At 37.4% G+C, this 19,202-nt stretch overlaps 1 pseudogene across 1 annotated transcript in view; it reads left to right on the top strand.

Annotated features, from left to right (window-relative positions):
• LOC306869460 (DNA mismatch repair protein Msh3-like) overlaps window positions 1-19,202 on the top strand; it is a 60,849-nt pseudogene extending 41,647 nt beyond the window's left edge. The window contains exons 12-14 of the transcript in view: window positions 3,875-4,061; window positions 15,481-15,609; window positions 18,951-19,202. The product of the transcript in view is annotated as a DNA mismatch repair protein Msh3-like (transcript). The remainder of the gene's footprint in view (window positions 1-3,874; window positions 4,062-15,480; window positions 15,610-18,950) is intronic.

Genomic DNA, 19,202 nt, shown 5'->3' with positions numbered 1-19,202 from the left:
ACTCTTCATGCTCTGTTAACTATGGTTTCAATAATAAGAAACATACATTTGCATAAAGCATCCATATTTGTCCATGTCCATGTTGATTAGAGTATTAATAACTTGAAAAGTATTAATTTAAGGTACATTTAGAACAAATAAAAATGTGTGATTAAGTTGTGATTAATCACAAGTTAACTCATGACAATCATGCGATTAATCGCAATTTAAAATAATAATAATAATCGTTTGACAGCCCTAATTTGCACATCAAAACCAAGCTTTATTTGTAAAAGGAATTCTTGGAAATTTCTTGTGAGTGTCAGTGGTAATCTACTATCATCCTGTAATGTGTTCTGAAAACATAAAAAATGGCCTGCTTGTTTCATTTGCTCGTTTTAAGCTTCGCTGTCACAGAAATGTATTCAGTGGTGTTTCACCTCCCTCATAAATTCAAATGAAATATCTAGATTCTTGTCAAGTATGTTAACTAAACCTGTCTTGCTCTTATTTCTTAATAACCTATGTGATCTTCCAACCCCTCTTTACTTGCTTTAGTCTTTCATTTTGATGTGATTTATTAACATTGTTTACTGTTGTAGGGGTGGTTGATTTCTGCTGACTGTGCTAGTCATTAGGCTACCAACATCCACAGCGGTTTACTAATTAGACTCAGATGCAAGTGGAAAATGCCTGAGATCTATTGCAGATTTGAAAATATTTCATTTAAGGCCAGTAATAATGTAGAATTAAAGTATTTTGTAAATGTTCTTAGCAGCCAGCAGTCTCTTTTATTTTGATGATATACAACATACATTGACTGAGTGAATTTCTTTTACAGTGAAAATGGTTTTGATCTACTCCTAAAGATTTTAAAGCAACACTGTGAGACTGTTCAGCAGCAAGGGGATGTGATGTAGAGTGTTATATGTTTTTTTGACACTACCTGTCAGTCTAAGTCTGTACATACCGCTAACAGTGAAGTGCTGCCTTCTTAATTAACCCAGTCCTGGCACTATTCACAGAAGATGATTGCCTTCACTCCCCAGAGTTGTGTTGGTTTGTTCCAATTAACAGGTCAAGATCAGGTGTAAACAGCGGCCAATTAAGCCTGAATCGTTCAGTGGCCTATACTGCACTCTGGTGAAGCAGAAACATTGAATGGTTTTCGCATTTGCGTAGTGGGACTGTAGAATGCTGGAAAAGAGTTTACATCCTAAGCAGAATCAAAAGCATTTGAAGCTGCTTTGACTAGATTTTGGCTTTTCATGTTACAAAGATTTGTGACACACTCTAACTGTTGTTGGGTAGCTGATATTAAATATCTTTGAAAAGTGCCCGTCATGCTACACTCAATCTAAGATGGTTTTAAAAGCTATTTCTGCAATTCATTGATAATAATTATCATGCATCCAGCCTTATATTATTTAAGAGGAATATTATTAGGAATTATTATTTATGGAATATTTAAAAATGCACTTTGTTTAAAGTTTTAATTTGTCACATTGCCTGAGGTTTGTCAAAATTCTCACATTTATTATTTATTTATTTTTTGCTTTCATGAAAGCATTGTGCGTCAACTATTCAGGCACAGAAGAAGAATGCTTTTTCATCTCATTTGAAGTGACATGCCCATAATAGCTATCTAAACTGCAGAAGTCTGCACAGTCCTGAGCATCTGTGTGAGTCTTTGGTCAGACAGACAGTATTTTGTATTTTTTTTTCCCCCACTGATGAAAAACTTTTATTGAATAGCACTTAAGGTTTGGAAGCTCTTTTTCCTCTCTTTGTTTTGGTTGTGATGGAAACAGGAAGTTAAGTTCAATTCCAAAAAAAAAGAAACATGAAGCCTTTTAAAGTGAAAAAGTAAATCTTTTGTAATAAAGAAAAAAAATAGATTTCCTCTGAAATATCTAAATGCTTTTTTGAGTTTCATAGCACCGTCTGACCTTTATTGTGTTTATTGCTGTGTTTAGCCTGAGATTGCTTTTATGGCAACCAGACTGATTCACCGCAGAAACGTCTTATTGCTGACGTAACCAATTGTGAATTGTTTCTACAAGAAAAATGTGCGTAAGCAAGTGTTAAGGTCATTGCACACTGAAATTTTCGTATGTGTTTTTTCATATTCATTATCCTAAAAATTCGTCGCACACTGAATCCGATGCGTAGTAACAAAGACTATAGAATACCCAAGACCTGCCACTCGTATAGTTTTGAATGGGGAAAATGCAACGCTCAATAGAGTGAGGGAACTAAGACGTCATTTTGTAGGCGGATCGGCTGTTAGCATGAAACTGGTTAGGATAGGATTCTTCCGTAGGCTTTTGGATTATGCAAATATGTTATGCTTGCTACGGATGCGAAAAACTGAAAAAATCAAACCCGATCCGATTTTTTTTTATGATGGACAAAAATTTCGGAGGCAGTGTGTAAACGTGATTGACATAATGTGAGGTCATATTTATTTTTTAACATGCAAAAATTTCAGTGTGCAATGACCTTTTAAAATTAAGCGTATGAGACCGAACAGAATCTAAATAGTTTACATGTGTAAAAGCACATTTGATATTTTGCTCATCATAGAAAATAATATGATTGCAACAGCCATTGAAGCCGCTGATTAAAAATTCTAATTACACTTAAAATGGAAATGTGGTTGTGCAGCTCAAGCTCTGTTTCTTGGGAGAAATCTGCTGACAAAAACATGAAAATGAAATGCTTGTAGTCAAAATGTTTGGAGGTTAAAATACAAGAAAATATTTGGAAACAAAAGCAACAAATAGAATGAAAGTGGCATTTTGTTAATGTGGCTCACAGCAAAGCAGACTACATATACCATCTGTGTTCTCTCTCAAGCGTAGCCAAGGGCTGTACTATTAGTCCAGTTAAAGCTTGTCTGTGGCGTGTTTATTCAATTTAAAAGTAGGATGAAGCCTCTTAACAGGATAATGGGAATAATTTTTAGATTAGCTGTTAACAAAGAATAATTCTACGTTCTGGGGATTCTGTACCTGTAATGACCAGCACATTAATTGACTCATGTCTTACTTAATGCTTTTGCAATTGGCCTGAATTAGGGAGGCTTTACATTGTGCTTTTCTACTAACCATTGGAAAAAGAAAAGAAGAAAAATCCAAACATTAACACTGTTTAATACAGCAGTTTAAGAGTAAGAGTCCTGCAGTACAAACATACCCCAGAGGTTTGTTCACCTCTACATGGTGATTTTCAACAGTATCGTCTTTTTCCTGCACTCTCAGCAACTTATGAAATAATGAGGTGCTGCATTTGCCTAAGCCATGGGATCTTTGTGTGGTGTCCATATTTGATGGTAGTGACCTTATAGCCTTGAAATATGTTATCAGCTGCCAACCAGTCTTTTTTTTTTGTAGTCAAACACTGCCTAGTCACACCATTTTAAGAGTATTTGTAGGTCCCTTTCATCTGCCTGTCATGGTTATGAATTGGTCTTATCATTCTTAATTGGGACTGTGACTCAAGTCTTTGTAATGAGGCTAACTGCTGTCACTGAAGAACCTTTCTAACACGACAGTTACAAAAGCTATTCGTAACTTACAACCCTAATGGTTTGGTCAGAGTTAAAGGTCAAAATTAAGCAAAAATTAAAATTCATTCATTCAGTCATTGTACACCTGTATGGCTTTATTTTGTGTTTGTAACACAAGGCAGATTTTTTTTAAAGAATATTCTGGATACTTTTGAGTATAATAAAAGTGAATGCAACAAAAATTGTCAAATTGACAAATAAAGAGTCTTATGGATGACTTTGGTGCTTTTATTTTTTTTTACCAAACTAATGCTTGTTTAAAGGCTAATTTAATTTGCTCAACTTTTTGTTTTGTTTTGACAAAACAGAATGGGTTTCTGACAGAATGGGAGCATCTGACAACATCTCAAGGGGAAGAAGCACATTTATGGAGGAGCTTGTGGAAGCATCAGATATTTTGACTCGTGCCACCTCCCGCTCCCTGGTCATCCTGGATGAGCTGGGTCGAGGCACCAGCACTCACGATGGCATCGCCATCGCCTATTCTACCCTAGAGTGCTTCATCAGAGACGTAAGTGAGACTGAAAGACTTGGAGGCCTTGCTTGGTAAATATACCTAAAGAGGAAGGCTGTGATTCTGACATGTTTTCATGCCAGATTACAACATGCCATATAGTAACACAGTTCATCCTGTATGGCTTGTAGTGTAATTATTGGAGGGAGATTCCCTGTGTTGTAGCCTGTGGTTATGTACCCTGTTTACAGGCTAAATAGAGGACGTAATTCTACAGTTCTTAGGTCACTGCTACTTTGGCTTGAACCCAGCTCCCAAATCTTTAACCCTAATGTTGCGTGGCAAGCCAAGTCCAGTAATCTGCTGATATTTGGCCATTTTGAGAATATGAGCATCAGTGTTATCTCTACCTTGAGTCAGTTCTCAAATCTACAGATGCCCTCGCCAATGTATAGTGCACATATAGCTTATTTATTTTAATACGTTTTAGAAAAATATTTGTAAAATAAGTGTTCACATTTATTTATATATATATATATATATATATATATATATATATATATATATATATATATATATATATATATATATATATATATATATATATATATATATACTCACCTAAAGGATTATTAGGAACACCATACTAATACTGTGTGTGACCCCCTTTCGCCTTCAGAACTGCCTTAATTCTACGTGGCATTGATTCAACAAGGTGCTGAAAGCATTCTTTAGAAATGTTGGCCCATATTGATAGGATAGCATCTTGCAGTTGATGGAGATTTGTGGGATGCACATCCAGGGCACGAAGCTCCCGTTCCACCACATCCCAAAGATGCTCTATTGGGTTGAGATCTGGTGACTGTGGGGGCCATTTTAGTACGGTGAACTCATTGTCATGTTCAAGAAACCAATTTGAAATGATTCGAGCTTTGTGACATGGTGCATTATCCTGCTGGAAGTAGCCATCAGAGGATGGGTGCATGGTGGTCATAAAGGGACGGACATGGTCAGAAACAATGCTCAGGTAGGCCGTGGCATTTAAACGATGCCCAATTGGCACTAAGGGGCCTAAAGTGTGCCAAGAAAACATCCCCCACACCATTACACCACCACCACCAGCCTGCACAGTGGTAACAAGGCATGATGGATCCATGTTCTCATTCTGTTTACGCCAAATTCTGACTCTACCATCTGAATGTCTCAACAGAAATCGAGACTCATCAGACCAGGCAACATTTTCCAGTCTTCAACCGTCCAATTTTGGTGAGCTCGTGCAAATTGTAGCCTCTTTTTCCTATTTGTAGTGGAGATGAGTGGTACCCGGTGGGGTCTTCTGCTGTTGTAGCCCATCCGCCTCAAGGTTGTGCGTGTTGTGGCTTCACAAAGGCTTTGCTGCATACCTCGGTTGTAACGAGTGGTTATTTCAGTCAAAGTTGCTCTTCTATCAGCTTGAATCAGTCGGCCCATCCTCCTCTGACCTCTAGCATCAACAAGTCATTTTCGCCCACAGGACTGCCGCATACTGGATGTTTTTCCCTTTTCACACCATTCTTTGTAAACCCTAGAAATGGTTGTGCGTGAAAATCCCAGTAACTGAGCAGATTGTGAAATACTCAGACCGGCCCGTCTGGCACCAACAACCATGCCACGCTCAAAATTGCTTAAATCACCTTTCTTTCCCATTCTGACATTCAGTTTGGAGTTCAGGAGATTGTCTTGACCAGGACCACACCCCTAAATGCATTGAAGCAACTGCCATGTGATTGGTTGATTAGATAATTGCATTAATGAGAAATTGAACAGGTGTTCCTAATAATCCTTTAGGTGAGTGTATATCAATGCACGCACACACACCAACCACTTTATAAGGAACACCCGTTCAACTGCTTGTTCATCTAATCATATCACAGCAACTCTATGCATTTAGACATGTAGACATGGTCAAGATGATATTCTGAAGCTCAAAATTAGCTTCAGAATGGTGATTTTAAGTGACTTTTAATGAGGCATGGTTGTTGGTAGCAGACGGGCTAGTCTGAGTATTTCATAAACTGCTGATCTGTTGGGATTCACACACAACTATCCCTAGGGTTTACAGAGAAAAAGAGAAAATATCAAGTGAGTGGCAGTTCTGTAGGCGAAAATGCCTTGTTGATGCCAGAGGTCAGAGGAGAATGGCTAGATTGGTTCGAACTGATAGAAAGGCAACAGTAACTCCAATAACCACTTATTACAACCATGGTATCCAGAAGAGCATCTCTGAACATACAACATGTAGAACCTTGAAGCAGATACAGCAGCAGAAGACCACATTAGGTGCCTCTCCTGTCAGCTAAGTACAGGAAACTGATGCTGTAATTTACAAGGCTCAACAAAGTTGGACAATAGAAAATTGGGAAAAGGTTGCCTGGTGTGATGAGTCTTGATTTTTGCTTCCACATTTGGATGGTATGGGTCAGAATTTGGCAGAAACAATATGAAAGGCTGGATCCATCCTGCATTGTATCAACAGTTCAGGTTGCTGCTGCTGGTTTAATGGTGTGGGAGATAATTTCTTGGCATGCACACAGAAAAATAAATTGTACCTTTTTAGGTACAGCTACGTATTACTACTCTAAGGTACTAATATGTACCTATTAGGGGTAAAAAAGGTACAAATATGTCCTTTTAAGGGTACTGCTCTAGGGACAAGCTATTGTACCCAAAAAGGTAAAATTTTAAACCCTTATTTTTCAGTGTGTGCTTTGGCTCCTTAGTAGCATCGTTTTAAATGCCACAAAGCCTACTTGCGTATTTTTGCTGACATTTTCATCCCTTTATGACCACAGTGTACCCATCTTGTGATACTTCCAGCAGGATAAAGCGCCTTGTCACAAATTATCTCAAACTGGTTTTTTGAACATGAAAATGAGTTAACTATACTCAAATGGCCTCCAGTCACCGGATCTCAATCCAATGTTAAGGATCATATTCTTGTCTTCATTTTCTGATTTCTCTTCTCACTCCAAACTAAAATGCAAAGTCGTGACTCTTGAGAGGACATTAAATGGAAGGTTTTCAGTTCTGTGGTATTCAGGGATATTTTGCATCTCCAGTGTGCTTTGTTAACTTGCAAATTTGACAGGTTAGACTACTTAGACTCACAGGAGAACGACCATGTTAGACATGTTAAAATAACATTCTGATTGGACAGCTGTTTACCATCAGCGGTATATTCCTCTGCTAAAAGAAAAACTCACATGAGTCACAGACTGGAATCACATGATGCCTTCGTTGAAAGTGTAAACTTCATTAAAGCATTCACAGTTTTAATAACAGTTCCCTGGCATCTGGCAGCATTTGAAAGTTTGGCGAGCAGCATGTCGTAGTAGGTGCCATTCTGACAGAAATGAAAAATGTTTTTCTTCCAACTGCAACAGGGTCAAAAATTATCTGTGACTGGGTATCGAGACTTAATGGTTTTTACTCCAAAGCAAAGCATCAAGGGATATGCTAGACTCAAGGGAGCCTAATCACCCCCAGACACATAGAGAAATGTCTCACACCAGTCCATCCTTTGGGACACAGTATATTGAGTCTCCCTGTTTATCTCCTGTGAGACACACATGTTTGGAGTTGCTTTGTGTAGTTTTTTCGAAAAAAAAAAATCTTCTAAATTTAACCAGTGGTAGGTTGATTTTCCCTAAAGTTTAAAAGTTTTAAACATTGTTTTGTTTGTTTGACTGTCCTGACCAGTCCGATACGCCAACAATGACTAAACCAGTGGTGTGAGTTCAGGATGGTACTACTGTATGTGTGTTCGACCAATGGCTGATGGGGAATGTGCGAGGAAACATACTGAACATTTTTTCAAATTCAGTCAAGCAGTTATACACAGAAAACAACTCAAAGTGAAAAGTAAACCTTTTCAACTACATAATTGTGGGGTTTGTGACACTAATGGTGCAGAAATGTCAAACTTTAAATTAATCAAATATTTTGATGTACTGTTTATACTACATTGGATTTGTCTTATTTACAGCATCCTCTGCAGGTATAATTTTAGCTGCAAGTGATTGTCAATGTATAAGTCACTTCACACCCATGTGAACAACAAATTTTGCTGCCAAGTTAAATGAGATGGATGCTAGTAAAATTGGCAATCATATCCAGTGTTTTGCAAATTAAAAGTGCTAATTAGTTGGTTGTTGGCTGCAGTTGCTCATATTGAAGGTAAACGTCACTTCAGATGCTGTGCTGGTGTTTGAGCTGTCAGAGGGTGGGCTCCACTGGGTATTGCATAATGTTGTGTGTCTCTATGGCATTGGCTCAGGTGCAAAATCTATCATTATTTCTTTTTCTATTTTTCTCTCTTTCTCCCACCACAGGTTTCCTTTACTGATACTGCCTCAGGCTGCAGTTATTTATTTATTGGCACATGGACAGTCTTGTTTGCCACAACTCAGCTGTGATAAAGCATAGCCAAGGCCTTGTTGTCTTCTTCTCAGATGGTTTTCACATCGTTCTCCTGTTTTCCCATTCTTTTTCTCTCTTACTCAGAGATTTTTTATTGAAGGGTGCTTGTCCTTGCAGCAGGGTGACAGTTTTCTGTCTGTTCAATGGTCAACGAGGAAGTTATTTGACTAGTAATCTCAATAATCATCAACCTGTGTAGGGAATGTGGTAACAGGCGTATATAATATTTATGTGTTCAACAGAGAATATAAATGGTACAAATGAAGAATCAACAGTAAACTTGTTATTTTGGCCATGTCTGTAGTTATTAATGAACTGTATGTTTCAAAGCCATTTGAATGGGTTTGAATTTTTCTCTTACCTTTTCATGTCACCTGTATCCTCACGTCTCAGTCTCATATGATGCAACAGCCTAAATGATCTTCAATTCAAGTAATTTTACTTGAATGAAAGCTCTACATAGCAGTATATTAAACATCAAATATGTTCTGATTGGGTGTGATTGTGCCACGTCATGGTACATGTTCGCTTTCAGAGAGGTGAGACAAATTGCTTGACAAATTATTGACAAATTAGTCACTGGAAAAGTGTGTCTCGTCTGGTGGGGACGCAGTGTCAGACGGCACAACCATGGGCCATTCACTGACCATCTGATGCACATTGCTCACGGAATTGGCACGAGCCGTTTGTTTCAAAGCTGTTGATGTATTATGGATAGAGATCGGCCGATATATCGATTTACCGATATTTTCCTGATATTTAAGCTTTTTCCATAATCGGATATCGGTTTTGTAATATCGGATTCACCGATAAACACCGCCATCTTGTGGGTGTTTTGAGAATTGCGTGCAGGATCACAATTGCAGCGCATCTGAGTGGAGACGAGACAACAACAACGGCGTGCAGGTACTTTATTTGCTGTAGTTAGTAAACTATTTAATATTACAGTCATTAATGCACAAATTAGATATATTACATAAATGCCTGATATGTAGTTTATGCAACTTGGCCCTAAGAAATACGATAAAGAAGATACTCTGTCAAGCCCTGTCCCTATAAAGATATAACTTTGCCTGAAATAACACGAATGGTTAACGCATGTTGGAAATTAAAGCGCTGAATTGAATTCTCTCTCTGTGGTCTATTAGGCTCGTGAAGTCGGAGTCACGTAGATAATCCGTCAAGTCCTCTCCAAATAAAGACGTAACTTTGCATGAATTAAATAATACAGCCATGAATGATTGCATGTTGGAAATAAAAGCATTGAATTTAATTCTCTCTGTTGTCTATATGCTCATCATTAGTCTCGTGAAGCCGCTTTCATATTGCAGTTCACTCAGCGGTTGATGCTCAAGAAATGCTCAGCACGGCCACTGCATGTAACTTTTAACAAGATTCACTTTTTTGAAGCACTCTAAATTGTATTAACACTTACTATATAACCATTATTTCGTTTATAAACATCTAAATTAATACAACTCTATGGAAATTCTCTGCAATCGATCGCAGTTTGAGTAGCCTATAGTTCTGTGTAAATGCATAGATAAACTGCGCTGTCAGCAGCATAATTTAGAGCATGCCAGTTGAGAAATGCAATAAAATACAATGCTTATTGTATTCCAATATTCCAGAGAATATTATTCCGTGAATTAACATTATCCAGTGAATTATTCTTGAATGAATTATTCGTCACAAGCCGCAACACAAGGATGCACTATTTTCGTTCAAATCAAAGCGTAAATACATGTAGAAAATGTATCCTTGTGTTGCGGCTTGTGACGCGGAGAGACACAGAGGAGACGAATTGTTGAAAAAAAGTAATTATTTTTATTTTCTTTGCGTACAAAAAGTATTCTCGTCGCTTCATAAAATTCAGATTGAACCACTGATAGCAGATGGACTATCCTGACGATGCTTTTCATGCTTTTCTGGGCCTTGATAGTGTTATTTACTTGGCAGTCAATGGGACAGTAACAAGCCCTCCCGGTTTTCATCCAAAATATCTTAAATTGTGTTCCGAAAACGAACGAAGCTTTTACGGGTTTGGAACGACATGAAGGTAAGTGATTAATGACAAAATTTTCATTTTGGGGTGGAGTAACCCTTTAATATTTTTGAGGAAATGTGTTTTAGAATCCTTTAATTTAATGGAAAGAACATTATTGGAAATATAAATCTTTTGGAACATTATAAATGTATTTACTGTCACCTTTGTTAAATGTAATGCATCTTATCTAAATAAAATTGCAAATTTATTTAAAATCTTACTGACCCCACAACACAAGCAACCTCCCAGAATACCTTAGCAATTCTATAGCAATGCATTAAAATTAGGGCCGGGACTCGATTAAAAAAAATAATCTAATTAATTAGAGGCTTTGTAATTAATTAATCGAAATTAATCGCATATAAATATTTGACCTGAGAACAGTGAGAAGTAAGTTTTTTCATATGGATTTTTAGTATACCATTGAATAATGACTGAATACATAAGCTTAAGCAACAAAATATTGTTTATTTTTGTTCAACCAAGTCCAACAGACCAGTGCAATATTGCCATTAAGTGTAGCAATAGGATATTTAGAAATATAGTAGCCTACATTTCAGAAATTCAGGTACCCTATAGGTAGGTATACCTTCTGTAAACTGTTTTTTTAAGTAAAACACAATACTTTCAAGTACATTCAGAACATCGGAAACCCTGACTATTACTGTAGACAACATCTCTGTTGCTTCAGAGGCCATAACAGACTTTGCTATATGTTTAGCATTGAGGTGATACTTGAGGCTCGATGTGCTGCGGTGATATGCGAATTCCTTGTTGCATAGCTTGCACACAACCATGCTCTTATCGACGCTTCTATCCATTAGTTTTTTATAACAAAATTTCCCATCCACAGGGCCAACCAAAGCGGTCTCATCAGCTTCTTTGTCCATGTTCACTGTGGTTTGTTTTTGCCTGAACGCTAGTTGGTGCTCCAGTATAATCGGTCCGCCGAAACTCATCCAGTGAGAAACGTTCCGCGGTGCAAAAATAAGTGCGATTAAAATGCGTTAAAAAAATGTAACGCATTATTTTTGTGTAATTAATTAATCTAAATTAACGCGTTAAAGTCCCGGCCCTAATTAAAATCTATTCTGAACATCTTAGTAACTACATACCAACATCCTAACAAGGTGCTAATGAGTTTTATGGGCAAGCACCACTCACATTTTATTCAGAAAATATACACATGTAGTCATATTATATGCTAGCATCCACTTAGAATATCATGAGCATTATATGTTCAGAGTTGTGACACTGAGCACTCACAGAGGTTCAAAAATAAAATGCTTCAGTGTTTGTTCACGTGTGAGCTTCATATTAAAAATCCCCCCCTTCACACTAGAATAGCTTTTTGTCCATGCCCGTTTGCCTTTACAGCGTGTACATGTGTCCTGGCAGCATCTTGCAGAGAGTGTCTGCACATCGCCATGGCAACAAGGCTCACTCGTTCACCTGCGCTGTATTTAAGAATGTAAATACGTTTGTTGTGTAACACCTTTGAATGATGCATTGTGAGCAGCCTTGACGCAGAACTTTCTTCTGTGGGCAATAGGTAGTGGAGCAGCGCTGGTTGCCATAGCAAAACACTCGGAGCACATGCGAGAGGCAGGCAGAGTCACTCCTCAGTATTTACAGAGAGCATTTCCAAGTTGAGATATCTGAGAGTTGAAAAAGCGAGGAGGTGGGCTAAAGATGACGTAATGTCATTCGGAACGTCACACTAAATCTCAAACAAAGGCTTTTCCTGTAGTTGTGCAGTAACCTGGCCTTGAAGAACTCTGCTTTTCTCTCAGTGGCTGCTAATGGCTTCATCATACTGGACTCTCACCTGATCTGGGGTTTTGTCCTTGGTTTTTATTTCATTTTGAGGTTCTATTGCACATGACTGCATATTAAACATCAAATGTGTTTAGCTGTGATTGTGTCACAATGTGCTATGTGTGCTTTCATATGGACGGATAAATTATTTGGCTGAGAAGTCAAACAAGTGGTCTCAGAATTTTATGTTTCAGGAAGGTGGTCACTCCTGGCCTTGTACTCACTGTAAAGTTTGAGGACTGCATTTAAATAAGGGAGTGAATCCCCTAAATTATTGTTTCATTTGTGTGCAGAAAAGAACTCACTCTTGAAACTACGATGATTGACACCATGGTAATCATAGCAACTTTCTGGCATTGTGTACATGGCCGAAGTCATGTTTTAAAGTTACTAGACAGTAAAACTAGTAACTGAATTTACTGAAGTTTACTCATCACTTTCTGTTTTTACAATACTGTATAAGTTCTGAAGATTGGAGTAATGACTGCTGAAAATTCAGCTTTGCATCACAGGAATACATTATATCTTAAAATATATTACAAGAGATATTTAAAAAACATTACCAACCCCAAACTTTTGAACGACAGTGTACATTTAAAATAAATTAGAGATATTTACATTTATGCATTTAGCAGACGCTTTTATCCAAAGCGACTTACATTGCATTCAGGTTACATTCTTGCTTTCCCTAGGCACTCATAGTAAGGTGAACTTATGTCTGCAGGTTTGTCAGCAAGTAGCTTCTCAACCATCCGGAAAATCTGCAAAGCTGCTCTCAACAAATGGGTCTCCTCCACAGTTGGTGTGAGATTCTAATTTATCATATACAGTCCAGCACAACAGGACCATCATGTAAAAGGTAGGGCAAGGCTAGGATTTCTTCAAAAGACGGGGTAAATCCATGAGGATGTTCAAGACGAGACTGCAGAAAGCGCATCATTGTATTCTTTATTTATTATAAAAGCACAATGTTTTGTTGACATTGTGAGTGCACACAAATAAAAGTAGACCCTTTACATTTCCGAATGATGTATTACTCTTACCTTTCTGAGCAAATATTATGGCGTAAGTTGTTTCCATTGAAAAAATATGCAATTGATTGCGCTGGTGCCTCCATGTCCTGCACTTAACTTCCACTCTCCGCACAAACTATTGGAAGTAACGCACATTTATCTAGGTTTAACATTTAAACATTGTTATATGCTTGAATTGTTTTAGTATATCTATAGAGTTTATTTTAGGCAAGTCGTGCTGATTTGAGAAGGCTAAATTGATCAAGCATAAGCTATGATCAGCCTGCCGGTCTGCTTTACTTTAAGAAAGAAAAAAACGTATTTAATGAACTAAAAATGCTCCATACGTTTTTCTAAATGAACTTAATAAAAAAATCTAAATGAAATATAATCACTTTGCCATTACATTCAAAACTGAACTATTTTAATAGCTGAAACATGAGCCGTTTTGGGAGAAGGAGAAAAAAAAAAAGACTGGCTCGGGTCGGACTCGGGCCGTTAATTCTGATAAGCTGTCGGACACAGGCCGGGCTAGGGCCTAAATTTGAGGCCCGTGCAGGGCTCTAGTGTCCACTACAGAGCCATATTCATGAAACATATGCAGATTACATAACATTTCTTCATTAAATTAGTGATGCTCAGTGAACCCTGTGAGTTTTAAAGAGAACTCAAGTATTTGTACTGGCTGTTCTTTCGTTAGACAGTAACACACAGTGGTTGTTTCTTTGAGGAAAGGAGCAATAATTTTAATCACAACTTTGCTCTAAAGATTGTATTTGTCCCTAAACATCATGTAATTGACACACACTTTAGTTGGTTGTTTCACCTATTGATCAGATGATATATTATCTTTTTAGTGAGCAGAATAATTATTATGGACTGACTCCATGCTGAAAAGTGTGCCAACATGTAACAGTATCTGTTTTAATTGTAATGTAATTATTCATTTAATCGCCTTCTCACACCAAGCATGAATATTGACACAAACAAGACTTTGTGTAGAGGCAATGTACCTTGGATTCACCCTACTTTTTATGCTTCAAGTCTATTTTTTTTTTCTTTATGCAGTAATTAAAAACTAGCTGACCAATAAAAGATATACATTTAGCTTCAATAATGTTCATCCTGTCCATTCACAGAGAATGCTGGTTGTATTTGATGGTAATGGGCTGGTTAGAAGCATTGCCTTGAAAGTCTCCAAAACCGACTTCTAATAAATAAGTTCTAATAAATGTGAACTTCTTGTGAGGAATGCATCACAGAACAATTATAAGAAAAATCACATGCCTCTTGTTCTGCTTTGGTGCTCTGTCTGCATATCTTCTGTGCGTCTCATATTCACACTTCAGCTCAATGCCTTCCCTGATCCTGCTAAAAAACCCAAACACGTCAATAAATGGAGAAATGAACATGTCCCCCCTCTGGAATGAAATGTGTGCATTAGTGAGGTGGTAACGCAATGCACACAGATGCACGCGCGGTCTGCCGGGCTGCTGATAATGTTCGTAAATGGCGAGTGAGGGGGTGGTTGCTGTTTGCGTGGTTTGTGCATCTGGCTCAAGGATGTCTCGCTCTGTCACGCAGTTATATGGAAGCAGGATGCTGAGTAACCAAATCTATATTGTTGGTCCTTGAATAAATTTGTAAAATTGAGTTTTGATTATAATTGGTGCTGATTTGTAATGAATTGTCTTAAGTAGTTAGTTTAAATTATTTCTGACTGTAGCTTTCAAGCTGTGTTCTCCAGACTTGGTGGTTATTCAAGTTCTGATTTAGTTTGCTTAGTTTTTTCTTGATATTCCTGTCAACAATCAAATATCCCTCAAAAATAGCACTTTATTTTCACTAAATGTTCAGCGTGGCTTACAATTTCATGAATGAAAACTGGCATCATTTACTTACCCTCAAGTTCTTCCAAACCTGGTTAATTTTTTTGCTATTGAACACAGAAAAAAGATATGGTTGGTTGACGAAAGCCATTGACTTTTTTTGAGGAAGGTTGACGGTACCGCTGATGTCAATGGCTGCTGTCAACTTGATTACAAACATTGTTAAAAATACCTTCAGAAACAGCTTCACCTTTGAATTATGTGCAAATGTGTGAAGTTGGATTATTTTTCTTCTCTTTGTGTTTCTGCAGGTGAAGTGTATGATGCTGTTTGTGACCCACTACCCTCCATTGTGTGAGCTGGAGCACTTGTACCCGCAGCATGTGGGGAACTACCACATGGCTTTCCTGCTAAATGAGCCAGAGAGCACTTCTGATGGCGTGTATGGAATTATCAACAACTCACATTACATCAGCTTCTTGAGTTGAGATTGGGCTATATATACACTTCCATTCAAAATCCTGATCTTGCCCTTCTTGATAATGAACCATGCACGCTTATTAACTTCATCTTTATGTCATCTGCGAAAGCCATTAGTGTCTGGATCAGGGAGTTGATTTCTTCAGTGCACACAAAGCAGCAGTAGGGAATGAGGAGTGCATTTTCTTGGAATATGCTGGTTTTGATAGCCTCTGAACCAGTTCCTTTGCTGTTGTATGTCAACTGAGTCATTCGGGATTTCATGGATCACTTACTCATCTTTGCATTGACCTTATGCTGCTTGAGTCATCAAGGAGTGTGGCACACTTCCTTAGACCTTATGTTAGTCAATCCACCTATTGTCTGATCTGTCCAATGCTTGATTATTAATAAAATTAAATAGAACAGAGTACTTGACTCTTAACCAAATAATGTTGTTGTTTTTTTTTTGTTTTCTTTCTTTGTGTTTTTGATGTGCTTTGTGATGTTTTTTTTCTGTAAAACCTTTCATTTAAGTTGTAGAATAACAATCGTCACTTCTGCATGTGTGTTGAATGCCAAATTTAATTGTGCATGCTCTATGCCCCTCTTTTCATTTATTGGAGTTTTTTTTATAGTTTCATGCCCATTTTATCTACTGACATGCCTTGATAGTTCATCCAAAAAAATTAAATTCTGTCAGCATTTACTCACCCTCATGTCTTTTCAAAGTCATTAGACTTTGGTTAATTGTTAAAATACAAATTAAGGTTTTATTTTATTTTATTTTTTTTATTTGTGTTTTGAAGACTAAGGCCGTGTTCACACTTGGCGTCTTTTTCGAAGCTGCCGGCGTCTGTTTTACATTATAATCCTATGGAGTAAACCGTGTTTTCAAAAAAGTCCTGAGCGCTTTTTAAAACGCCACCGCCGGCGTCTTTTTCTGCAGCTCAGAGCGTTTTTTCGAGTTGAAAAAATTTCAACTTTTCTGAAAAAAACGCCCTACGTCAAGCGCCTTTTTGACAGCTGACCAATGACAAGCGAGTAGCGAGATCTGTCGTTTCCATAACAACAAGAAGAAAAATGGAGAAGGTGCCGGTAGATAGACTGCTCGTACTAGTTTCGGAGCACAAGGAGCTGTATGATATGTGCACAAAACTATCATAATATTGGTTCCTTCCCCGTATAATGTCGTGCACCCACAAACGTCTTGTGAATCGACATTTTCTTTCCCGTTAACTTCAAAAGCCAACGCAAGAGCCAACTTTTTACTCTTTCTTGACATTTCTGCAGTACACAGCGCTAGGCTACTGTTACAGCTGTTGCTATGACAACAAAAGACGCTCTCAGCTGCTATTTGTAACAAACGCTGCCAGCTTTGTTTTTCATTAAAAAAACGCTCTTGTCAACTTTTTCTAGTCAAAAAAGACGCCAAGTGTGAACACGGCCTAAGTAAAGTCTTATGGTTTTGAAATGACATGATAGTGAGTAAATTAATTTTCATCTTCGGATGAATTTAGAATTTTCCCTTTGAAGGAGATGAGACCGTCAATGTGATATTTCCAAGCATCTTTTTCAAATATGCGCCCTGGACCACAAAACCAGTCTTAAGTGGCTGGGGGATATTTGTAGCAATAGCCAAAAATACATTGTATAGGTCAAAATTATCAATTTTTCTTTTATGCCAAAAATCATTAGGATATTAAGTACAGATCATGTTCCATGAAGATATTTAGTGAATTTCCTTCCGTAAATATATCAAAACTTAATTTTTGATTAGTAATATGCATAGCTAAGAACTTAATTTAGACAACTTTAAAGGTGATTTTCTCAGTATTTAGATTTTTTTCAAAATATTGAAAATATTGTCCTATCATAACAAACCATACATCAATGGAAAGCTTGTTTATTCAGCTTTCAGATGATGTCGAAATCTCAATTTCGAAAAATTGACGCTTATGACTGGTTTTGTGGTCCAGGGTCACACATCAGTTTGAGATTCAAGAAACTGGAAATGGTTGAATCAGTCAGTATGAAATATGAGAAATATTTTCCTTGCTTTCATGTGTGAAATTGATTTGGTAATAAGTTGTGTAGCACATTGCTTGATCTGTAAATGACTTCAGGCGGTGACAGGTCAATAGATCATATTTGCTCTTATGTAGTGTTGGGAAGCAGATAGGGCTGCAAAAGACAAGAACCCTGCGTGGTAATTGAATGGTGATTTCACTTTTACAATGGTTAGCACATTTGTTTATTTCAAGCTCTTGATCAAGGTTCAAGATTAAGCATCCTGCTTCTTCTCCTGTGGTAGAAACTATTTTGGCTAGTACTTTGATTGGTAGAAGCTACTTTTCATAAACGAATATGACTATGAAATGGAATTTGAACAAATATATTGTGAAATTGATGGCTTGGAAACATTGGAGTCAGGCCTTCTGGAGTTCTGTGGTATAAAATTACATTTTCCAGGAAGAAAGAGAATTCCAGAACCTTAAATCCTTGTAACACTGTTACAAGACCCAGGTAGTGGTTACTTAACAGCTAGCTTGTGTGTATGGCAGTAATCCTATTGCATAAGTAGTCTTTCCTCTTCAGTTTCTCATTGTACTGTGCTGTGTAGTTTTGCCTGCCGTCATTGAAATTCTTGTGTAAATCACATCCAGAGTTCTGATAATCAGATTTCAGCTAGGTTCACTACTCCCCCCTCCCCCCATTTTTGAGACAGAATTGCCGAGAAATATTAATAGAAATGTTCACAAATCAGGTTACTAATAATTATGTCATTACTGTCACACCATAACACAAGAAATGAGTTCTGAAGAAGTGTCTTTGATGGAAAAAGTTCTCATCACAACTCAATGACCTTCTAATGTCCATTATTGATGAAATATCTTTTCTCAGACAAAAAATTCTTCACAGTTATTATGCCATCACATTGGTATTATTCACTGATTTGACACTTTGTTCATATGCTGTTATACTTTATACTTCAAGGTAATGTTTCATTTTTTGTATGTTAAAATGCTTTCTCTTATCCCAGTATAATGGCTAAAATACCTGATCAAGTCATCAAATTGAAGCATTGGCCATTAGCATTATTTTGCAATATTAGCATAAAACAATATAGTATTTAAGCAGTAGACTGTTTATTGCTGTATAAATTTAGTATCATCATCATCATCGGGATTATCATGAATCTTGTTTTCATAAATTATTTTCTTGAAACTTTTGTTGTATCACATTGAATCCTCTGATCATTACTTTGATACACACAGCGCTTCCAAAGTGTTTAATAACTCCGTTACTCTCGTTTCTAGAGGAGGAGGTGCAGCCAGAGTTCATCACATTACTCTGTCAGCTGATTGAAGGCGCTGCCGCCAGGAGCTATGTGCTAAATGTAGCACGTCTGGCTGAAATCCCAGAGTCCATCCTCAGGACCGCTGCATTCAAATCCAAAGAGTTGGAAGCTCTCGTGAACAGCCGGAGGTACGTGGGCTGATTGGTTACACAATGGAAAAGGAACACTGTAGTAATTTTGGATTGTGGAGGAGCATCTTTCAGAACAAAATGA

Source organism: Barbus barbus (genome assembly GCF_936440315.1).
Source record: "Barbus barbus genome assembly, chromosome: 5".
In the NCBI taxonomy this organism is placed as follows: Eukaryota; Metazoa; Chordata; class Actinopteri; order Cypriniformes; family Cyprinidae; genus Barbus; species Barbus barbus.
The sequence above is the reverse complement of the archived record's forward strand: the minus strand, read 5'-3'. Positions and strand labels throughout refer to the sequence as shown.